Source organism: Lepidothrix coronata, unplaced genomic scaffold (genome assembly GCF_001604755.1).
Source record: "Lepidothrix coronata isolate B3197 unplaced genomic scaffold, Lepidothrix_coronata-1.0 Scaffold200, whole genome shotgun sequence".
In the NCBI taxonomy this organism is placed as follows: domain Eukaryota; kingdom Metazoa; phylum Chordata; class Aves; order Passeriformes; family Pipridae; genus Lepidothrix; species Lepidothrix coronata.
In genome coordinates this window covers 388,797-399,780 of record NW_016690380.1, presented here as the reverse complement: position 1 = coordinate 399,780, position 10,984 = coordinate 388,797, and positions in this window count along the sequence as shown.

Below are 10,984 nucleotides of genomic sequence, written 5' to 3'. Positions count from 1 at the left end.
CGGCCCGGGGCCGATCCCTGTATCCCGTGTCCCGGTGCGGGGCCGATCCCTGTACCCCGGCCCGGGGCCGATCCCTGTATCCCGTGTCCCGGTGCGGGGCCGATCCCTGTATCCCCGGCCCGGGGCCGATCCCTGTATCCCGTGTCCCGGTGCGGGGCCGATCCCTGTATCTCGTGTCCCGGCCCGGGGCCGATCCCTGTATCCCGGCCCGAGGGGCTGCAATAGCCGCCGGTGTCCGCCCGGTGTCGCCCGATGGCAGCGCTGCCCCTGTATCCCGATGGATCCCCCTCGGATTGCCGCGGGATTCCAGCTGGATCCGCTCCGCTGTGTCCCCTCCCAGCGGCCCCTGAGCCGGTTCGGGGCACCAATAACGCCCCGAGGGCCGTTCCACCCGGGTCACACTTTAACGCTGAATTCTCTGAAGTTCTCAGACTTTTCTCTGCAGGAGCAAAGACTGGATTTGTAAAGGAAAAGCAGTGCCCTTGTTGGGGCAGCAGTTCTGAAGGGCAGAAGGGGCAGGGACAGAACTCTGGGGGAAAGATGCTGGTGCCAGATGTCTTCTTTACTCAAACGTCGGTCCAGATCAGCCTTCCTGGGCTGTGTTTGCCTTTTGCCAGAAGGAGTCAAACAGTAAGTCCTGCTCTTTTGTCATATGACAACTGCAATCTGCTTCTCGTGATGAAGGGCCAACCCTACTTTTTTAGAGTATTTTCCTTCCAAACCAAACTACAACTACTAAACAGGATTTTCTCAAGCAACACCAAATAATTTTTATTTTCAGTGACTCTTGTAGAATGGTCGTGTTTTGCCTTGCCTTGAATGAGAATATTTGTGTACGAACACACTCATTATCCACTAGTCACTATTTGTTAATTCTTTCTATATTATAACCGTGCAGCAAAATTTTCCCAAGTAGCCACAGAAACAAACCAGTACAAGGCACCTTTCAGTGACCATCTAAAAGTTGAAATCACTTGTCACACAATCACAGTTTTAATAGCTACACAAAAGTCAAAGACTGTTTGCAAGGGGATTCAGTTCAGTATTTGTAATCATAATTCAATCAGACTCCTCTGGACAGATTCCTGCAACTCTGCTGGTCCACCAGCTCTGCCAAGCTCCGTGTGCAGCACGGTGGGAAAAGCAGGCTCTGCTTTGGGACACAGAACCATCTGCATGTCACAGGGATGAGCTCCAGCTGGTCAGCCCCAAGAAGGACAGGCAAACACCTAGGCCAGGTTTAGATCTGTTTGTAATATTTCATGGGGCTAAGGTTATGATAAAGGTTTATGGCAGATAAGGGACTGTGCACACAATCTGCCCCATAACAGCCCTGGACAGCATGCACATCCTGCTAGGAGGAGGAAACAGCAGCAGGTGAATTTGTAGGTCAAATACAGGAGAGAGGGAAAACAAGTTCTTTCTCCCTCTTATCCAAAAAGTTATACCATGTGCAATAGCAAATGTTCTGTAAGCAGAGCCTGCCCAGAGGGACACAGCTTCCCTGTTCCTCAGCTGCAGCTGAGCCACCTCAGCCTGCTCAGCTCTCAGATCTGCTGCCCTGAGGCACAAGGTCCCACCCTGCTCCCTTCTGCTCCTCTGTCCTCCCACAGACACCGTGTGTGCCAGGGCCTGGGGACACATCCCACTGACCCCACCCTGCCAGGCCTCCTCCTCCTCTAGAGAACCAGGGGCAGTTCACCAGTGCCTGCAGCTGCAAGAGCGAGGATTTCCTCACAAAACCACAGTCCTGGCAGACTGCCAAGCAGGAGTGACAACTCTCAAGCTCCACTCAGACCAGCAGGTCCTGCACCCCTTGCAGATCATCCCTGGAGCCTCAGCCTGCTCCAAGGGCAGCCAGGGGAAGTTCTTCACACACATGTCTGTGCAGCTGCCTCTGGGATTTGCCTTGCCTTGGTGTAGAGATGAGGAGGGGCCTTCCTGGTTGGGGAATTACTGTCTGAACAGGAGGAAGAATGGATAAGAGGGATCATATGAGCATGTAACACAGCTGGGGAGACTAAGAAGGTCTCCTCTGTATCATCCAGTTGGGTAAGTTATCCACATGGGCACTGCAACACCCCCAATGTCATTGCTGACTACTCCAGCTCTGGTGTCTGATGAGTTCCCACACCAGGAGTATTTTGCCACGGGACAAGCACAGGCTCTTAACGGTACTGAGCTTGAGAATGACGTGAGCTCTGCAGCTGCAGCCAGGTGAGGACCCAGAGCAGCAAAACCCACCACCATTGTGACCAGTGCAGCCCAGACAAGGCTCAGAAACACATGATGACCATGGCCAGTCCTGCTGCCTCCAGCACTCAGCCAGCACCTGCCAGCAGGAGCAGAAGGCAAGGCCAGCAGGGATCCACTGAGACAGTCAAGCGTGTAAAAGATCTGGCACCAAGGAATACTCCTGGAAAGCTGGCAGAGGGCTGGACACTGGGCAGTCAGAAGTGCCAGGCAGCATGCTGGCAAAAAGATCATTATCTCATTCTGCTGATTTGGCAGTGACCACTTGTCACCTGACTGAGCAATCACACCCTGAGCAGCCTCAGATCTGTCTCTCAGGACGTGCCCAGATCTGGCAAAACTGCTCCTCAAGCCAGGCAGGGCAATCCTTTGGGGTGGGTACAAAGCATTAAATCCTTAGTGAGGAGCCATAAAAGAACACAGCCAGCCTCCTCTGCTTCCTTCAACAGAAGAGCTTTGAGTTAGCTAGAAAAATTAGGAGGTTCTCTTCAATCCTGGTGAACAATCTACATGATTACTTCCTTCCTATAAATAGGCAATTAAGCATTAACCCTAATTAGAACTGGTTTTCTTGGATTTCATCACAACATCTGGATTTCTTTGCATGTCAGTGCAAATCCATGGCCAGCAGACAAGGCAGTCTGTGGGCAGAGCTGAGTGATCCATATGCTGTCACATATTACTTCTGAGGGAAGTGGAAGCACCACAGCACTTTCCAGGAGAAGGACATCTGGCAGAACATTAAATAGTGACCAAAAAGACCTATCCAAAGCTGATTGCCTTTGATGTAGACATATTTCAGGAGAAAATTTGTCATTTATAAACAACATGCTCTAATAAAGCCTGTTTTCAAGAGCAGAATTTAGGCTCATATACCCAGACTTCCCTTTTCATCTCAGGTGCATCATGTGTAGCCCAGACATTTGCCTTTACACACCAAGTGTTCAAAGTGCAACTCCCTTCTGAAAGGTCCTCTGGCCACTGCATTCCCTTTCATGTGCCACAGCAACCACACACATACACACCTCCCCCAGCACCACAAGGGTTAGTGAACATGCACAAAACCATTCTAAATCATGCATATTTTCTACTGTTTATGCATTTTAAAGATGAAAGTTTACTACTAGTCATAATTTTACAGCAACTTCCAGCCACAAGATATTTTTGCAAAATATCTATGGAGACATAATTAAGACACCCTCCCCTGCACCTATTTACAACTCTGCATGACATGTACAGTGTTATTCCCATTGCAGTGAACAGAAAACCTGTAGCATAACCTGCACTGCACAGGTCACTGTGAGCAAGAGTGATGGGTAACACAGTTAACAGGAGGGAGTGTTAAAACAAGGTAGTCACATCACATCTGGAAGTTAAAATTACCGTGTCATTTTAGAATCTGTGGCATGGCCACAAAGAGTATTGATTGCATGCAGACAACACTGGTGAGAAATAAAGCATAAGTTTTATTTTTATGAGATGCAAAACATAAGAACAACATACCTCATGTGGCTCCATATGGGATGGACAAAGACACTGAGTCAAGGGATTCAAGTTTCAGTGCCTTTCATCTGCCTCTGAGCAAATGTTTATCTTGGCCATTTGTAGTCCTTATGTCAGACCTGTCATTTAGCTGCCCAAATTACCCTTTTTCAGACCACAGCAATGAACCAACACTCAGCTGGTTTTCTTGTATAAGTAGGATTACATTACTTTAATTTCTACCCACCTCTGATGTTTTCAGCCACAATGTTCCAAGGCCTCTGGTTCCAGTCCTTTACAGCACAGGAAAGGACTTCTGAAACACACTCAAGTCTAGTTAATATTTTCTTTGACCGTGGAAAGGTCATCCCAAGAGAGTTGGGAAGTCCCCAAAGCTGGAGAAGGTTTCATTCCCATGGCAGAAGCTGCCTGGAGTAACATCCAAGGGATCAGCCTTGGAAGCATTTTCCTGTAGGATTTTAACTTAAGAGCTGACACACTTCAAATGAGGCTAAACTGGACTCCATTTGGCAGAGAATAGAAAGTCCATGTGCACAACCAAGGTTCCACACTGTATGTGTTTATGTGGCACATTTGATTTTGATGCTTCTCAAAGGAGCCTGAACTGCATCACTATGAGCAGGACCTACTTCTACTTGTCACTGAAGTGACAGGAGCTGGGGATGCAGAACCTACCAAAAAAAGTCACTGTGGCATGTCCCAAAACACAGTAACACAGGCACTGCTCACAGGGTGCTCCTCTCACAGCCCAGCCTACAGCAGCCAGTATTGAACATGCAGTGCCTCAAAACTCCCTTATTTTGCTGGGAAAGGACAGGCCTTCACACACCAACATTCATATTGCTGTTCCAAATTGGGTTCTTTCACCTGACCCACACACAGAGTGGAGGTGTTGGATTTATTTAGTGTTTTTTCAGGACAGGGAGATGGGTGGTCCTCACAAAGCCAGCACTCCAGAGGCCAAATACAAAACCAGATGTGTACAGTTCTATTTGGACAAGATTAGCACAGTGAATCTACATCACTCTTGGCAAAGCTGCTCTTGGCTCACCTCTCTGTCAGCTCGATTTAAAGGTGCAGCACATTCTAGATCCATTGTGCTTGTTCTGGGGGGGGTGTCTTTATTTGAGGGTGGGCAGACTCAGGGCTGTGGGTTCCACATTACTGGTCAAAGTCCCTCTAAATCACAGGACTTCAGCTGATTTAGCTAATGAGTAAAACTTGCACAAGCCAAATGCAGTTTTTAGTACCTAACCCAAGGTCTCTTTGTTCATACTCTCTCTTTACTTGTTTTAAAACTATTCTGCAAGACCTTGCCATTTCCCACTTCTCTGGGTCTTAATAGTGTTTATTGTTCTCTTTTCAATGATTCATTCTGCAAAATCTTTTCTTTAAAACATTCATCCTCATCCATACGAAGCCCAGTAATGAGCAAATTTTAGTCCAGAATTACTGTATATATTTTATTTTAAATCCCCGGACTTATGGCTGGCAAACCCCTTGAATGAACATTATATCATCTTTACTTATTGTTGGGACCCTGATACATCTATATTAATCCCAAAAGAGACGGGAGAGACTGAACTCCAGGGTAGCTAAACTGAGAGCACCAAGTTCTGAACTGAATATCCACCGGTTCTCAGAGACAGCACAAAACACTGAGCACCTTCAAAGCCCCAGGAAAGCACCTCTGCATTCCCACCCGGGGTGAGAGAGCATTGTTAACGTGCTGCCTTGGGAAACTAAAGTCTTCCTGAGGCTTCCTTGCTCTCTGAACAAAGCCAGGACACCCTCAAAGGAGATGCTTGCCTGAGTCATTGTGCAGCACCCAGAGTGTGCAGGAATGGAGGTTACTGAGCCTCTTTCTTCTCCTCACTGCACTGAACTAGAAATCTTCTCTAGGTCCCTTGTCAGATGAACTGTTCTGAACTCAGATCCAAACTTCTGCCCACCCACATGTGCTAATGCACATTCAGTGGCTGTTGGATTCTCTTAACCCTGAGAGACTTTCCAACACTGCAAATGGAGAGAAAGATGCTGATTACATCCCTCCTCTGGTAGAGGAGATGAAAGAGGAATCAGCTTCTGACTGTCAGTCCACTGTGATTCTCCTGCCCTCCTCCGAGCACTGCACAACTACTTAATCATGCAGGAATAAGGCTCTTAGTGAAAAAAAACCATGTGATTTCACAATATTCACATATTCAGCTGCCCATTCCTCCACAGGCAGGACAGGCTGCAAAGAGTTTACATGGTCCATAGCCCTCTGGAACATATATATATATATATATATATTTATATTATAAATAGAAATGTAGATATAAATATAGATATAGATAGGTATAGATATAGATATAGATATAGATTAGATATAGATATAGATGATATAAACAGTTTGAGTGGGGGTCATCCAGAGAAATGGTTTTCACAGCCCTGAGAGCAGATAGTGGGAAGTCAAAAAAAAGAATGCAAGGCATTTGTTCCAAGGCAAACGTAGTTTTAACTTGGTCAGCCCCAAGTTTGTTTTCCCTTCACCCCACCTTCCCAAACCAGAAGCTGTTCCCTCCACCCAGTCCCCCACCACATTCCTTCTCCCTTACACCCCCACCTTTTCCAGAAAAGAGCCCAAGCCTCCCCACCCAAAAACTTTTCCCACCCACACCTCCCCACAATGAACAGTTCCAATCTAAATGAATAAAATCTACCTTGTTTTTCTACAATTCTACTTCATGTCCCCTAACTCAGAGAGAGACACTTTCTACAGCTGATGATGTGGCAACAGAGCTACAGGGAAATCCAGCCCTCTTTGTGCCCAGGGAATCCCCCAGTGGCAGTGACAGCAGAATCTGCTGTGGAAGAAGAGCATGAATTTGACCTCAAAGAGTAGATCTGTTCAGTGATAATCATCTTTAATGTTCAAATTGACTCATCTTCAACGACAGGACATGACCTAAGCCAATTTGTATACAAACATTATTATCAATTGTCTGCATTTGTCCTCAGCCTCTAATGTCATGTTTCAATATTAAGGTATTTTGCTTAATCCCCTCTCTAGCTGCAGCTTCCCTGGGATTCTGATTTTTCTTATAAGTAATCCTGTTTTTCACATAAAATTGTAGTGGTCTGTGAAAAAATAGTAGATTATTTGCTCAAGTAATTGCTTATTTTTTAATAAAGTCTTCTAAAACATAGGTAATGATTGTGGGGTTATATATCTCTAAGGAATAAGGAAGATCAGATCACTAGAATTTTTCTTAACTTGGTAAAATACAAAAAAGATGCATTATTCATATATTATGTTGTCTTTTGTCTTGATATACCTTTTTTTATTAGCAATTAATTCCACTCAATTGCAGGAAGATAATTTTTGTAAACTGATCACTTCAATAAGAATTTCTGGGTGAATTAACTAGGCCTGGCTTTCCGTGCATCATAAAGATGTACTTTTACTGCACCTTTTGTAAGCTTCTAAAGTCACATACAACCCACCCAAATAACAGCAGTGACTCTCTCAGTTCCTGGGTTTCCCTCTCTCTCGTGCCCATTTCATCCAGGCCCTCCGAAGGAAGCACCAAGTGGCTCCCAAATCCAAGGTCATGTAGAGCCTGCCTAAAAGCCACTTCAGGATAGATGGTCTCTGTAAATACGTCTCTTCACAGCAGCACTAATCCCTTTCCATAAGTAAAGGAGTGGTCTTTACTCTCCCTCACCTCGGAGCTCCTGCCCCACAGCTTATCTGCGCTCATTTAAATGCAGCTGCAAACTGGTCTCTGCCAAGTGTAAGACCTGCACCAAGTCCCTCCTGAGGGGCAACTACAGGGAAAAGATAGAAAGAGCATGTACAGAAAACCCTAAGTGGGTGGGACATATTTTCATTTTGTTTTCAGTTCACATTGTCAGATACAAAATGATTTTGAAAGTAGCAGAAAATCAGTGCAATAACAGCGTTCTCAGCGTGGATTCAAACTCGCTCCCGGGAGCCCCCGGTGACACACCCTGGGGATCACAGCTGAGGCTGCATTCAGCTCCAACCAACCACCACCATAGGCAGGGGGTTAAATAATTCACATCCCTGCTGCTTTTTGCTGAATAAGTGATCATTCCATACTTTAAATTTATTGCTTTGACAACACACTCCAGTAGCTTCCCAGCCAACAATCTCTGGAAGATTTCGGGTAGAGGAACAATCCCCTGAACAGACAAATGTCCCCGAGGGAGCTGCACTGTCCCTGCTGCACCAGGACCCAGCTCCACGCAAGGAACGAGCATCAGTCAGGGCAGTGAGGGCCTTGGTGCTCCTCCAACACCACACTGGAGGTTCCCACAGGACTCTGTCAGTGCTGTGTTGTGAGGGAACACGATTCAGGATGGAACAGTTCCGAGTGTGGAGAGAAGCCTGCAGCGATTGGCAGGACCTTGTCGTGTGGACTTTGCTGTTATTATGTGGTTAAGATGGCCCGTGGAATACTGCAAAAGAGTAGCAGAGTAGAAAACATTTCTTCCTGCTTTGCATGGAAGTTAGGAGTGCCAAAATCATGGTCTTTTATTTTATGTTCCTGAAAGCAGCAGTAGGTGCTCTTCTGCTCAATCTTCATTTGAGTCAATATTGCCTCCTACCCCTGAAAAACAGAGTGCTCTGCTCTTTCCTCTTCTCCAGTCTAATCCTTCAGGACTACTTAGTGCAGTTTTGCAGAGTCAGAAGAGAGGAAGCTGAGGAGGAATTAAGTTGCACGGTTGGAGAGGTGAGGATGGGCAGGTGAGGACACAGGGCTCTTGTTGGCAGTGGTCACCTTGGGCAGGGGAGTACAGGGGCACAGCCAAAGCTGGCTCTCTGTGGCCAGCACCTCAGCTGGCTGCGGGTCATGCCCCCTTCCACACTGGCATGAACTCCCGAACCTCCTCTGCCTTCAGCATGGCAAGTGCAGGTAAGCAATAGTTTGTGGTTGTTTTCCTCTAGTTGAAACAGGGGCATTTCTGGAGCTGACTTAGGAGCTCAGCCCCATAATTTTGAAGGATAGTGCAGGAACATCATGGGCTTTCTCACTCAAATCCAGCACTGCATCTCCATACGTGTATCCTCGCTGGGCTTTCAGGAGGCAGGTAATATTTGCTGGATAATTTTGCAGCATAAGTGGATTTCATGATTTAACTAGGGCAATGGAAAATTTTAGTGGCAGGAGCAAGATTTGAGTTATATTTTCCACAAAACCTGTTAGTGCCCCAAGCATTGCTTGTCAGTTCCTCCCTTGCTGCGTGAAATAGATTTCCTGTACCTAGAGGGCAACAGCAGCAAGGTGGTATTTGGTGGGTGAGTCTGGCAGTGAGACTGCGTTAGTGTCCTGGGTAGTTATGTCTACTCATTTTCCAGTCCTTCTCAAGTGCAGTGCTCTGCCTGTTCCTCAAACTTCACGTACTTTTAATGTTCTGCAGCCTATTGTCAGTTTGCAAAGCCATTCCCGTAGCAGTGACTCAGGTTGTGTCGCGGCCCCACGTCGGGCGCCGCGTGTCGCGGTCCGAAGAGGGGACGGGACCCGAGGAAGGATGCAAGCAGAGCTCTCTGTTCAGGGGTGCCCACGCTCTTTTTATCCGCTCGGGAGCGGAACGGACCAGGACATAGGGCGGAGCACGAGACCAACAAGCAGAGGGACAAACCAGCATAGGGACACCGGCAAAAGGGGGACGAGTGGGGGCAAACTCATGGCAAGCCTGGGCTTGTCCAGGCTGTGCACTGTGCAGTGTGAATACAATGAAACCACACAATAACAGCAAAGTCTACACACAAAGTCCTGCCAATCGCTGCACGCTTCTCTCCACGCCCGGAACTGTTCCATCCTGAGTCGTGTTCCCTCACATTGTGTTAATCCACATGCCTGCGGCTCAGGGCAATCCAGCAGCAGCAGCCACGGTCCCTCTGCTGCCAGTGGCTCTGCAAGCAATGTCAGCTCAACATGTGAGGCATAGGCTAGGGCTTCCTATCTTTTTGTAGCATGCACCAACTCTCTTCATACCTTTCCTCTTCCTCAGGGACAGTCTTCCTGCATATTCACAGACAGTTTTTTTATTTTGACTTGACCATCAAGCCACAACATTGATTTTTGTATCAGTATTTTCCAAGCTGGACACACGTGTGTGTCAGCTGGCATTGGCTTTCACGGTGCCGAGATAACAGTAAATCCACCAAAGGTAGCAGTTAGAAGGTGATCCCAGCTATTTCTGGACAGTACTCATGGGAATGTCTGTGCCAATTTAATATGACATTTCAGAGCAGAGTGGAGACATGTCCTTCCATTTTAAAATGTGGTCGCTGGAAACTGGTTGGAAAACTGACATTGCACTACTCTCTGTATTCATTCTCCATTATTAATGTTTGTTGTATTTACAAGAAAAGAAAGGCATTTTCATTGCCAGGAAAGCAAATGCATATGGAACTTACAAATCTACGTGTTCTCTTTTAAACCTTGGGAGTTTAAACCCAATCTTCCTGGTGTTACAATGTGTTACAATTGCTCCATTGTTATTTATGTCAAAATCTGGTAATAGAGATCATATAGAACCATCATTTATGTATATATGAATAAATATTTTCAGTAGTGAGATTTAATAGCTATATAGTTCTGGTCTTGTCTCTCACCTAGTACTAAAATAAAAATGTATTACCTCCATTTTGGCCAAGACTGACATGCAATGAGTTTATTACATATAAAATACCAAACTCTACCATTGTATAAATTATTTCTTCAGAACCCAACAGGACTTTCATTCCCTTGTGCACTAGCTGACCCTGATCTCTGTCCACACACATTAGCAGTCAAAGCTACAATCCAGCACCAGTTCACCACTGGTGTTACTGGTGGAGATGTTCCCTAAAAGCTGCCCCAATAGGTACTAGCCCAGCTTCAAACAGGAGCTGTACCTGGAGTTTAAACTATCTATAGGCACCATGGATACAAGGAATAACCAACAGTCAATATGCTGATGAACACCCTCATTTAATTTTGGAACTTTATTTGAGGAAATACAGTAGTTTTTCATGTGTCACTCTAAAACCCCTTACATTTACTTGGGTGGTATCAGCAATACAAATGCCCCAGAATAAGCAAGACTAACCTTCCTAATATACTGCAGTCTGAATAATTGTGCCTTTTTTTAAAAAAATGCTCTCAGACTCCTTTCCAGTGTCTCCCTCAGTATCCAGAAGCAGAAGCAGCACAGGTTGAGTCTTTTTCCT